This window comes from Panicum virgatum, chromosome 8K (assembly GCF_016808335.1).
Source record: "Panicum virgatum strain AP13 chromosome 8K, P.virgatum_v5, whole genome shotgun sequence".
Lineage (NCBI taxonomy): Eukaryota > Viridiplantae > Streptophyta > Magnoliopsida > Poales > Poaceae > Panicum > Panicum virgatum.
The window spans coordinates 18,903,802-18,916,968 of NC_053143.1; the positions used below are offsets into that span (position 1 = coordinate 18,903,802).

Consider the following 13,167-nt stretch of genomic DNA (forward strand, 5'->3'; position numbering starts at 1 on the left):
TTAATGGTCGGCGCCTGCAATCGGTAACTTCTTTTTTGAGTCGTACAATCGGTAACTTTAGTGTTCATTACCTATGGATTAAACTGGAATCCACAAGTCATTGCTTTCCCACCCTCTTCGGTTCCTCCGCATCCCCACTCCTCTCCCTCCTCCCCAGCTCGCTCGAGGGCGCACTCGCTCCTGCAGCTCCTCACCAGCGAGTTGGGTGGTAATCTAGCGGCGGAGCGGGTCGTCGTCCAAGCCACTGCGGCGGAGCATATGACAGGCGATGGTCGAGTGGGCGGGCGACACGGGGCTTTCTCTCTCCTGTTCGCCCGGGTGCCTGGATAGGCTACCGGTGCCAGCGAGTGCTAAATTAGCATCTCCGGTGCAATGTATTGCACCCTTCCTTGTTGTTTCTCTCTCCTCCACAGCACCCCATAGACACAATGTTGCGCATGCCCTAAAGTCTTGTTTGCATCAAGAGCTGACGGGATGCTATTGGATGCAAGTGCTCAATTTTAGCACTAGTTTTTTTCAATTGAGAGTGCTAATGGGTAAGCTAAATTTTAACAAAAAATAAAAAAATTTAGCATGTGCATAAATGCTAATATATGTTAAAATTTAGCACTCAACTTTAGCTCCTTCAAAGAAACTCTAAATTAGTGTCGAACAAAGAAAGCTTCGTCAGAAAGGGAGATGCGTGCATGATGTACCTATCACTCGTTTTAGCTGTACCTGTGGAAGGAGAGGAACAGAGGAAAAGTAGTCAAACCACGCCGGAAAACTACAGGACTTGGAGTACATGACGTCCGTTTCTCCGGCACTTGCCGGCCACGTGCGATTGGTTCGTAGCACATGCCAAGAGCTCGAACGGGCACTACTGGATAAGTAAGAGCCCAGCAAACGAACTCACGTTATTTAACTGCACCATCTTCCGAGGGCGCGATTCACGCGCTGATCGAACTCCTAGAGTGACGCGAGAGCTCCTGTCCTGGAGGGGGCAACCATGGCGGAGCTCGGTGGCTTGCTCGCCTCTGCCATCCTAAAGGTTGTGTGTCTGAGGATAGGTTTGGTCATCGGAGACCGGATCAAGCTGCAGGCGAATTTCATCCACGACCTGGAGGGGATGAAGATGACACTGGATTCTGTGTCAGCATTGCTCAATGACGCGGAAAGGCGGTCCATCCAGGAGGAAGCGGTGCGGCTGTGGCTCAGACGGCTCAAGAACGCAATGTATAGCATCGACGACATGATGGATGAGATTGAAGCCGGCACCAAACCGGCTGCATCCAAGGTATGCATTTGATTCTGTATACAAGGTGTTACACCTTGCAAAGTTGTCATCGTAGGCAATTTATATAGTACATATACATGATAGCTCTAATCTCAAGCAGCTTTAGAGATAGTAAACTAATCCTTCTAATGATAAAAGCAAATCAAATCTCAAGCAGTTCTAGTATTCTACCCGTATCGTCGCACTCAGTTTTAAAAACAAAACTGAATGCTAACTATATGTATGTATTCAAAGCGAATTGCATACATACCTCATTAATGAAATAATAGAATAATATTATATTCAAGCGTTTAATTGGCTACAAAATGACTTGCGAGCATAAAAGAAAAGACTACAACATGTTGTTGATTATCGCAGCGTAGGTTTAATATCCCACAGCTAATCAATTTGGGCCATGGCAAATTTGAACTTTAAGTCTTCATGGGAAAAACTCCTCTGTCTTCATTTGAGCAAGGAAAAAGTTCGATTTGCATCCTTGAACTATCACAAAAGTTCAATTTTTGACTATCAACTACGAAACCAGATAACAGAGACCACCCAACTGTTAAAGCCGGACAAATTTGACCCCTTAGATGGTTTTCAAGGTATTTTTTCTACTTTGTGAAAAATAAAAATATTCCAATTTAAACTGAAAACTTCATAAGTAATTCATTTTAAATTAAAATAATACGAATGAGTATCAAAAGTTTTCTAAAAATGTAACTTATCTATTGGCATGATATTTGTTAATAATTCAGATCTAATTTTTTTTAGATTCATAATATTTGATTGCTTGTAGTTATGCCTATTATTTTGAATAACTAAGATTCAATAGAGCAATAATAGATAGGTTACATTTTAAAAAAACTTTTGGAACATTTTTTAAAACAATTATAATTTAAAATGAATTAGTTTAATTTTTAAATCTAATTAGGATCTTTTTAATTTTCTTAAACCATCTTTGAAACCACGCAAAGGCCAAATTTGCCCAGTTTCGACAGTTAGATGGCCTCTGCAATCTGGTTTCATAGTTGAATGTGTAAAATCGAACTTTAACGATAGTTTGATGGTGTAAATCGGAACTTTACCCTTCGAGGAATGGTGATGGGCACAACAGGGGGATAAAAAAAAGGTTCGCACATCGAAATGTAATGCGTGGGAAAACCTGACTTGTGTTGCTTAAGTACAAGAAAAACATTACTTTTTGACCATAGAGAAAAAATTTCTGTTGGTCAAATTCAAATTTTAATAAAACACCTAGTTACTATGTGAGACTCTCCCATTAACCTGGGTAGGGCACAGGTCAACCTACCCATCCAAAACTTATGGTCAAACCACAATGATCCCACTGTAAGGTGACCCTATACCATGGTCAACCTGCTAAGACTAGACTTGATCATGGACGTTTGACCCAACAAACCTGATCCGACACGCTTGAAAAAAATCTGACCCGATCCGAACTGACAAATGTATTGAACGGGCTTGGGCCAAAATTTTCAACCTGCCATAAATTTTGAACCGACCCAAATTTTCACCCGAAACCTGAAAACCCCAACATGAAAATTATACATGAAAAATCAGGTTTTATCAGACCCAACCCGACCACGTGTCAGGTTGGGCTCCGACCAAAAATTCTAGCCCGATGGTCAGATTGGCCTGGCACGGGCCGAAGGAAGAAACCAACGGGTTTCTTTTGACCCAACCTGAACACGATCGGACCCGACGAATGATTAGGTCTAGCCAAGACAACACAAGTCCAAGTCAACCCACTGTATGGTCCAGCCTAAACATCCCAACAAAATCTCCATATATCAATGTGCCGGCACATGCCACTCTTCAATGTAAGCATGGATTTTCTAATAGTTTTTACATCACATTAAGGTCGTACACTTCACCCACGAGTCATTATTTCACATTTTACCCATGAGTCATTATTTCCCTTTTTCTTATTTTAATTACTCTCTTAAACACTTTTGAGGTGAATTGGCAGTAATCACTTTGAAGCATTGCTAGCTATGGTTTGATCAGCAAGATGGGCAACCATTTCAAAGACATGTTCCACTCCAAGCCTTGGAACCCCTCTTGTGCCATGTGGCTCTTAGAACCCTCCTTTCCCGCACCTGCAAGTGTCCCTTACAAACCGGAGTTACTCTAATTACTTAGCGAAGACTAGAGGCATGTAGTCTTTGTTGTTGTACTTTATTAGGTGGTTACTCCATGGACCAAAACTTAGTTAAACAACCAAGTCCAAATTCAAACTTCACTCAAATTTTATAGAAAAGCTGATTAAAATTAAAATCACTCATGCAACACGCTTTAGCTAAAAGTGTTCAAGTTTCTTATTAAATATTAATTTGGGTAAGATTTTGCAAGTTTGAACTTAATTTGACTGATTTGAATCGCTCATGTCACCAAACAATTTTTTTTATATTTGAGTTTTTTTAATAACATGTCAACATTCGACAAAATGTGAGGCGTTACAAAGCCAACAAAAACTCAATTTTACAAGATGTCATGGTCCAACATGCCTTGACCCATTTCAATCCAGATCTTAATGGGCCTACCTGTCTTTGATTTAACTGCGAGGACTGGCTAATGGACCACCATTTTGACCCTAATAATGTTACAAAGCTTCAAGTTTGACTAATTCCCAATTTTTCTTCATGTTTCTCTGTTGTTTCCAAAGTATAGTTGATCAGTAATGCTACTGATCATCGATATGACGCTCGACACATATTGCAATAGATAAGCATCAATGTTGTAGTTATTGTTTCTTTATATTTTGTAGTGGATGTTGCACGAAACATGATGTCAATGTTACGTTGGGAATTTCCATCCTCGAATTGTATGCCAAAATTATCTATATACATATTTTTCTCTGATATTGCAAACCTTGATTAATGTTGCAACTATTATTTATCAATATGGCGACGGACCGTCCAATGAAAAAAATTCAGATCAGACATCTGGGCAATAAATGTGCCAATAGTTGATTTGTATGTATTTTCCCACAAAATATTATTCCCATACACAAAACAAGTTTATTGTTAGGCACCAATTGGGATAAATAATTAAATATCATGAAATTATCCACATAACTGAACATAAGCCCACACTCAAATCTTGCCAGAGGCATAAGAGAAACCATACTTTACTTCAAACTTCCATGAAATATTCTGGAATCTCTAATTAGCCCAAATTGTCATACCAAACAACCCAACTACCATTATAAGAAGACACAGATTCAAAGCTAAAATTGACTTCAAAGTTTTATAGAGAATAGCCTCCTCAAACTTTTCATTAATTTCAAAATGCCCGCCTCCATGCAAAGAATTTTTCTCTTCAAAGTGCTCCAAATTTTCCTATGGAATTAAAAAAACATTAGAGGAACTGGGGAATTCTAGTGTTGTCACTTATTGTTTATTTTATTATCCCTATCTAAAATAAAGTTGTATATGGGTCTTGGTAAGAAGAGCATAGCGATGTCTTTTCACATATCAAATAAGGATCCAACAAAGAGTCACACACATACATATTCGATCGGCAGCCAAATTATAATACCTTTAATTGTCAAAACCTTGGAATAGATGGTTTGAACTTTGGATACAGCCTTTTGCCCAATCAAAGATGTAGGTCTATAAAGACTTTTGTTGCTTGTTTTTTTTTCTTTTTACAATTCCGCCCCACATGATTTATTTGATGTTAATTCTTCATCTGGACTGTTATAAATAGAATCCATGGTAGATAAATGGATGGATGTTTTTCTTTTTCTTTTATTAACATGTGAATCTCCTCAACAAATTGTGTGATTAGTACAGGTATAGATAGATATATCTATATCTTGATTAGCATCTCCTTCTTAATCATTATTGTTGTTAAAACATAGCTAATTAAGTAATTAGTGATTACATATGTGGCTCGGAAATATTGCTTAATGTATTTGAGAGGAAACAGGTCATATATTTTCATCGAAAAATCATATCTTTTATTGGAGAAAAATTGAAGACGCAGAATGGAACTTAAAATGAGTGTTTCTAGTTTGCCACAACTTTGTGCTGGCATACTTGTTACCTTCTTTACCCCACTGGTTTAGGAACCGTGAAGGTTATTAATATTATTCCCAATGTGCTGACAAGCATACAAAAATTCTTGCAGGTTGTAGGTATGATCCCCTGTCTCACGATTGGCCCCAGGTTCAAAATGGTCAACAGGATGAAGGCAATGCGAAGAAATTTGGAGGAGATCACAAGACAACACAAGGATTTCAGTTTCACACCTGGCTGTACCACCAACGTTGAACAAGTTACTTTTATGCGGGAGACATCATCGGCTGTTGAAGAAGCACTAATCGTAGGGAGGACGGAAGAGAAACAGAAAATATTGGCTTCCTTGTCTGAGAACCTGGCACAAGAGATCACCATCCTTCCTATATATGGCATTGGAGGCATCGGCAAAACAACCTTGGCAAAATTAGTTTTCAGTGATGCCCAGTTCAATGATTACTCTCGGGTGTGGGTGTATGTGTCCCAGGCCTTTGGCTTGAAAAAGATTGGCAACTCTATAATTTCACAAGTATCTAATGGCAACAGTTACACAGCTGAAAAGCAGATGATAAATAAGCGTCTTCAAGAGCTACTAGCTGGTAAGAAGATTCTGGTTGTTTTAGATGACATGTGGAGGGATAACGAAAACCAATGTCAACTGGAAGATTTGAGGGCTATGCTAAGGGTCGGAGAAGGCAGCAAAGTGGTGGTTGTAGTAACCACGCGTGACCAAGGCATAGCAAAGGAACTTTGTACCATTGAACCATACAAACTAGCTCCATTAACAGATGACATGTGCTGGACTATAATAAAGCAAAAGAGTGCCTTTGAATCTAAAGATTGCAAAGAGCAGTTAGAGCATATTGGAAGGGACATTGCAATGAAATGTGCAGGTGTAGCTTTGGCGGCTCAATCACTTGGATACATGTTGCGGTTCATGACTTTTGATGAATGGAAGTCAGTGAGAGACAGTGATATCTGGAATGTTTCTGCTACCGGAGATTCATGTTCTGCACAACATACAATTCTTGCATCTTTGAGGTTAAGTTACAACAGTATGCCACCATACTTGAAGCTATGCTTTGGCTACTGTGCAACCTTTCCAAAAGGTCACAACATAGCTAAAGGTGGTCTAATTCACCAATGGCTCTCTCTGGGTTTCATCGAGCCACGAAGCATATTATCCACTCGGCAACTTGGAGAAAATTATGTTCAGCAGCTTTTGGGGCTGTCCTTCCTCCAAATTTCAAAGTCACCTTCAGTGAGTCGATACACCTTACAATTGAGCACCAACATTTTATTTCAGAACTATTACGTGGCACTTACATAATGCATGCTTTCCTATAGCCAGTTGTTTTCACATCGACTAGCTGAATCTACAGGCCGACCCCTCTACATATTCCTTTATCCTCCACATATACCAAATGCATGCAGGGAGAGATGAGCATATATATTGACACGGTTTAACAATCATAATAAAGACAATGCCTATAAGTCATCTACTAGTAATGGCAATAATCAATCCGCGTTAAAAGATTCCATGATAAAAGTTAGGGAAGTTGCCATTTAGATAAATTTGGTATTGTGAGTGAAACATTGTGACATATTTATGATGATAGTTAATTGTATAAGCACCCAATTTCTTTTTACAAAAAAATATATTCGACAGCTATCATAGTTCAATAGAGATAATGTTACATCTTATGCTCTATGGGGCAGATTGTAACACCTCTTGTGCTATTGTAGTAATAGGAAATGAAATAATAGTTCAACAAGTGCTAGGTTTCTAGTTAATATCCCTAAGGGAAAACATTTTTACAAATTTCAGCAGATAAGATCGAAATCGAGTAGCAAAATTTGGATTCATATAGTATTGGTGAAGGGGATGCAACAAGAGCTAACATGGCTCAAGCTAATACTTCAATTAAACACATTTGGAATACAATGCATAAGGAAAAGTATATCATCTGGGAAAATTTATTGGGTAATGGTAACCGAAGTTGATCATAACTAGATAAAAACTAGAGTCAAATGCATCAGAAAAGATCCATTATGTCACTTAGGTCCATCAACTTCAAAATTGCTATGAAAGTCCATTTCTAAGTTCATAAACTTGTAGATGACACAAATTACAAGTTTCTAGACCAAAAAATGAACATTCAAAGTTTATGAACCTATATTTTCAATGTTTATGGACCTAAGTGAGACAAATTACTAGTTAATGGACCTAAAAATACACTTTAGGAGTTCATGGGCCTAAATAATACACCATTACAGTTACATGTTGGTGGACCTCTGGACTCTGGTGCATTTTACTCTAAATACTACCTAGTATGCCTACATGCAATATATTATCTGTGGGATCAAAATTTATCCGTAAACTTCTGATACTTTATGCCTTAAAATTTGAGTCTAGCTCGTTAAAACTCATATACACTAGTTCTCTTAATGTGAATCCCATCCATAGCTAGGAGCCATGCTGTCCTTGCTATATTTCCTGAACCATTAGTCAGCAGCTTGGTTGCATTAATGCAGCTAGTTCTCCATGCTGGTGGTGCCGGTAGCTTCGATAGCTCTGCAATGCACGCACGAACAACCCCTGTTTTTGTACTCATGTAGGATTTTTTTTCTTTCAAATTCAGTACAAGTACGAATGATACTTCCTAAAAACTACTCTAATAGTCTACGATCATGGGGAAGAAACATAATATTGATAACTTCCTTCTTGGAGGAACCTTTTGTAATTGTCTACATTGAAAGCAAAACATGTACATTTAACAACAATTAACAAGGATGTGCATTTTAAACATGTTAATAACAAATAGCTGGAATTCTAAAACTCATGCTAGTTAGTGCATTTTGTTGCAGATTGCTCGATTGCATCACGAGGATGGCATAATGCTCACCATGCATGACCTGGTGCATGACTTGGGAAGATCAGTCATGGTTCATGAAGTTTTGGATGCTACCAAAAAGCAAATTACAGGAGGAAGCTACTGCCGCTATGCAATACTTAATGATTTTACCAAGCCATTGGAATTATGCACAACTTCTCCAGCAAAGATAAGGGCGGTGCGCTTTCTAGACTGTCACAAAATTGAACCATGTGGTGATGCATTTTCATCTGCTATATCTTTGCGGGTCTTGGATTTGAGCAGGTGCTCCATATTGAGGTTGCAAGATTCTATTGGTAAATTGAAACAATTGAGGTATCTTAATGCTCAACGGATCTCTAGTCAAATTATTCCCAGTTGTATCGCCAAGCTCTCCAAATTAATGTACCTAAAGTGGGTCTATGATATCAGCACTGCCAGAGTCAATTGGTGAAATCAAAGGTCTGATGCATCTTGATATCTCAGATTGTGTGGTAATAAAAAGCCTTCCAGAGTCATTTGTGAACCTCAAAAAGTTGGTACATCGGGACATGTTAAACTGCTGTCAGCTTAGAGGTGTAGCGAAAGCCTTGGTCGGCCTTACCAATGTCCACTATTTGAATTTATCACTTCGACCAGACCTTGACAATATTTTACCTCTCGAGGGGATGCCAGAAATAATCTATGATCTCACTGAACTACGGTATTTAGGTCTATCATGGACAATGCATTCTATCTTCGGCCATAATGGCTCACATGAAGCATTCAGTTTCATTAACCGTATTTGCACCCTTTCCAATCTAGAACATCTAGACTTGTCTCGTAATAGTATTGTCTGTGTGCCTGAAAGTATTGGCAACCTCAGGAAGCTGCATACACTGAACCTCTTGAACTGCACAAGGCTAGCAAGGCTTCCAGAATGTATTGTCAGAATGGATAGCCTGAAGATTCCAAATGTAACCGGCTGCTCTGAATTGGATAAGTCTACACTCTGTCGATCCAAGATGTTTGCCTTGTCGCCACACTTTGTAGTCCATACTGATGGTGAATCTAGCAGCAATATTGGTCTGCTCCGTCATGCAAATATTAATGAGCAGCACATAAGTAGCCTTGATAATGTGAAATCTAGAGAAGAAGTCCAGAGTATAAAGCTGATAGAAAAACATGGGATTTACGATTTAAATCTGAAAGTGATCGGGTGCTCTAGCCTAAGAGGGGGAGGGGGTGAATTAGGCACTAATAAAAACTTAGACCTATGGCTCCAACTAGTTTGCACAAAACTTAAACTAAAACATGCTATCAATATGTGCAACTAGGTTGTTCTAGTGTAAAACCCCTATCCCAAAAGAGTTTAGCAACCTATAGCCTTTCCTACCAAGAAACTATTCTATGAAAGTAAAGGCATACAAATTACTAGAATGAAATGCGGAAGCTTAAAGAGCGGGATAGGAGATAGCAAACTCTTGACGCGGGTGTTTATCCCGTGGTTCGGTTAGCCACAAAAGCACACCTACATCCACGTTGTTGTAGCACTCACTAAGAGTATTGCTACTCGGCCACCAAGTCTCTTCCGTGAACACAATCACGGTCACCTTGGCCCCGGGTTCCACTAAGGAGCTTCTCCACAAAGGATGGGGGTCTCCACGTCCCCCGCACAAAGGTGTCGTCGCCGCTCCACACCAAGTCGGAGGGTCGATGACGTTGCCGGCGAGCTTCACGCTCCAAGGTGCCGGCGCACCAAGCTCTTGTTTTGGTTCGCTAAAGAACCACAGCACAAAGGCTTAAGGCCTTGCAATCTCACTCACTAAGAGCTAATCCTTTACACAACACTCTCAAAGTGTGCTAAGGGCTAAGGATATGATCTTGATGCTTTTGTATGGCTTGGAGATGTTCTTGGGTGTGTGTGGGATGTCCAGCAACTCCAGCAATCTAAAAATGGCCGGGGTGAGGCGTATATATAGGCCACCAAGTCTTGTAGCCGTTGCTCCAACGGTTAGCTGAAAATCTGCGTACCACCGGAAGAACCGATGCCTCTTGGCGGGGTAGCGTCGGTTCATCCGGTCACTCATAACACGAAGTAGCCGTTGGACTCCTGACGGCTGACGCAGAGACCACCGGTTGAACCGATGCTTTGCACCGATGCCTCACCGGTTCAACCGGTGCTGAAGGAATCTTCTCCTGGACGCTGACGTCATTACACCGGTGGTATGCACCGATGCCCCATCGGTTGAACCGGTGCTGAAGACACTTCTCCTGGGCACTGACATCGCCTCTGGTACAAAGGACGGCCAATGCACCGATGCCCCATTTTGACCCGTCGGTTCAACCGGTGCCTGTAGGCTGACTTGGCTTCGATTCCCTTCTGCACCAAAGTATCAAGGCGTCGGTTCTTCCGACTACCATCGGATGCTCCGATGCCCTGGCGTCGGTTCTTCCGGTGCTCCTGAATCGAAGAGCTTTCAGGGCAGTCCATCGGGCCTTGCTACGTCTATCTTCTCTTTCTCTTTGTTATCACTTGAACCTAAAAGCCTGAGAAATCTTAACAATCATATTAGTCCAAGTGTTGTGTTGTCATTCGATCACCAAAATCACTCGAAATGGCATAAATGGTGCCATGTTCGTTACAAAATCTTGAGCGGACTAGAGATGCCCAGAGATCTGTGGAGGATGTGTTAGTGTTGGGAGAGCTTGTGCCACCCAGCACCTTATGGACATTTCATATGAAAGGTTATAATAGTGTGACATTTCCAGCCTGGTTTATGGGTATTAATCATCATCTCCCTCATCTTATCCAGATTGAAATGTGGTATTTAAGTAAATGCAACAGCCTACCAGCACTTGGTCAGTTACCAAACCTGCAAGATTTAGTTTTGGGAGGAATGGATAGCATTATAGTAATTGAAGAGGGTTTCTGTGGTGGCGCCAGAGCCTTTCCACGACTGAAGAAATTTAATCTATGCAGCATGGAAAACCTGGAAGCATGGAACACAACATACTCCTATGGTAAGGGTGCTGCGAAAGAATTCATGTTCCCGAATCTTGTGGATCTCTTAATATGTGATTACCCAAAGTTGAGATTGAAACCATGCCCACCTAGGGCTAAGAAATGGGAGATTGAGAACAGTGATAAAGTGTTATCATCATGGGGAGAAACCTGCGCTTCCTCTGATGTACTAACAGATGTCTTTGTGACAGCGAAATCCAGCAAGGTGCCTTTGGAGCAGTGGATGTTGCTTCACCACCTTCCTACCATCATTGAATTAAGCATTATTTGTTGCACTGATCTGGCATGCAGCTCCCTAGAGATCATACAAGACCTCTCCTTTATCAAATCCCTGTGGCTGAAAGGCAATGCTCAGCTAGAAGTTCCGAAATGGTTGGGTGACCTCGTCTCTTTGAGGGAATTGCTCATCACAGAGTGGACAGAGCTGAGTGGATTGCAAGAGAACATGCGGCACCTCACTTCCCTCCAGGAGTTGTCTTTGTACCAGTGTCCAAGCATTACAATGCTTCCAGAATGGCTGGGCGATCTTTCCGCTCTCTAGGAACTTGTGCTCTCAGTCTGCAGGGGCATCAAGTCTTTGCCAAAGAGCATATTGAAGCTCAAAAATCTGAAAGAAATAAGTATTTATGATTGCCCTGAATTGGCTGAGTGGTGTGAATTAGAGGAAAACAAGAAGCTCGCTCACATTTACTAGAAGGTATATGTCCTACCATGATACATGCTGTATCCCTCTTATTTTGGACTGACTAATTTTTTTGTCATTTTTTGTTGAATTTATTTATTGTATAAAACCCTTTAAAGGAGTTGATATAATTGTATATTTTCTTGCGCATTGCCTTGTAATTCTTTTTCTGTATAAATAGGAAAAAGGTTATTCGCCAAATAATTCATAAGATAGTGAGGAACATCTGAATTTAGAGCTTCGAAGGAACAATTGGTAAAAATATTCATTCAACAGAGTCTCCTAGCTGCTACATACCATGGTTTACTACTCCTGCCTGCTTCGTTCATGTCTACTTTAACTTTACAATTCAAAGGAAACTGTGTAAAGAAAAATAAAGTAGTCACAATTAACTCGAAACCCATGAACATCCTATTTTTCTAGCAGTTTAAATACACGGACCAATGATCGCTAAATTACAAACCCATTAAATGACAGAATGAATGAAATGTTGATTTGTTGATGTGTACCAGGATTAATGCGATGCCACAGTGGCTAGCTTTTATCTTCTAATAGGAATTACTATAGAAATGTTCATTTATTTATTATGTTCGATCGCATTAGAAATATGCTATGGTAAATGAGATTTACTTTAACAGCAAATTATTGAAATTAAAAGACTCCATCAAGGTTGATCAAGTTCCACGAGGTTGAATGAAGATCATGAGTATTCCTGGCCTCATGGCATAATCTCTGAGAAAACATTTCTGGCGATCAGCCACAGTTGTAACTTTCAGGATTACAACTTCAATAACCCCAATAATAAGAGCAAGTCATGTAAGTAGGGGTGCAAATTAATATCCCTTAGGTTCACCTCCAACTCTCTTTAGTTCAAAATTTTGTACTACTTCACCAAAGTGGGATCCTATTTTGGAAAAGCAGTACAAAATTTTGAACTACAGAGGGATGGAGGTGCACCTAAGGGTCACCTCTTTGCACCCCTACATGTAAGGATGCAATATCTGAAGCAAACAGTATAATTGGGAACTATGTCAACAACTAAGATGTTATTCTCGATGTCTGCTAGCCATAAATTGTGATTCAAGAGCTACGGCTGCAAAAGTATGTACGCTTGCTTCTCATGGTAAAAATAACATTCAGAATCATTTTATTCCTCTTGTGTGAGATGTTCTTTTTGTTCATGGTAGGCAATGAAAATCAGCGTGGGAGTGGATGTTTGCATGACCTATGAGAGGTTTTTGGTTTTTCTATTTCGATCTTCCAAACATGCCCGGTTATGAGATTTTAGGGGCCCGGGGCGAACTTAAAGG

General features: G+C 40.2%; 1 pseudogene; it reads left to right on the forward strand.

The window, feature by feature from the left end:
* The first annotated feature begins 988 nt into the window (after positions 1–988).
* LOC120645533 lies at positions 989–11,869 on the forward strand (annotated as a pseudogene).
* Positions 11,870–13,167: the final 1,298 nt, after the last annotated feature.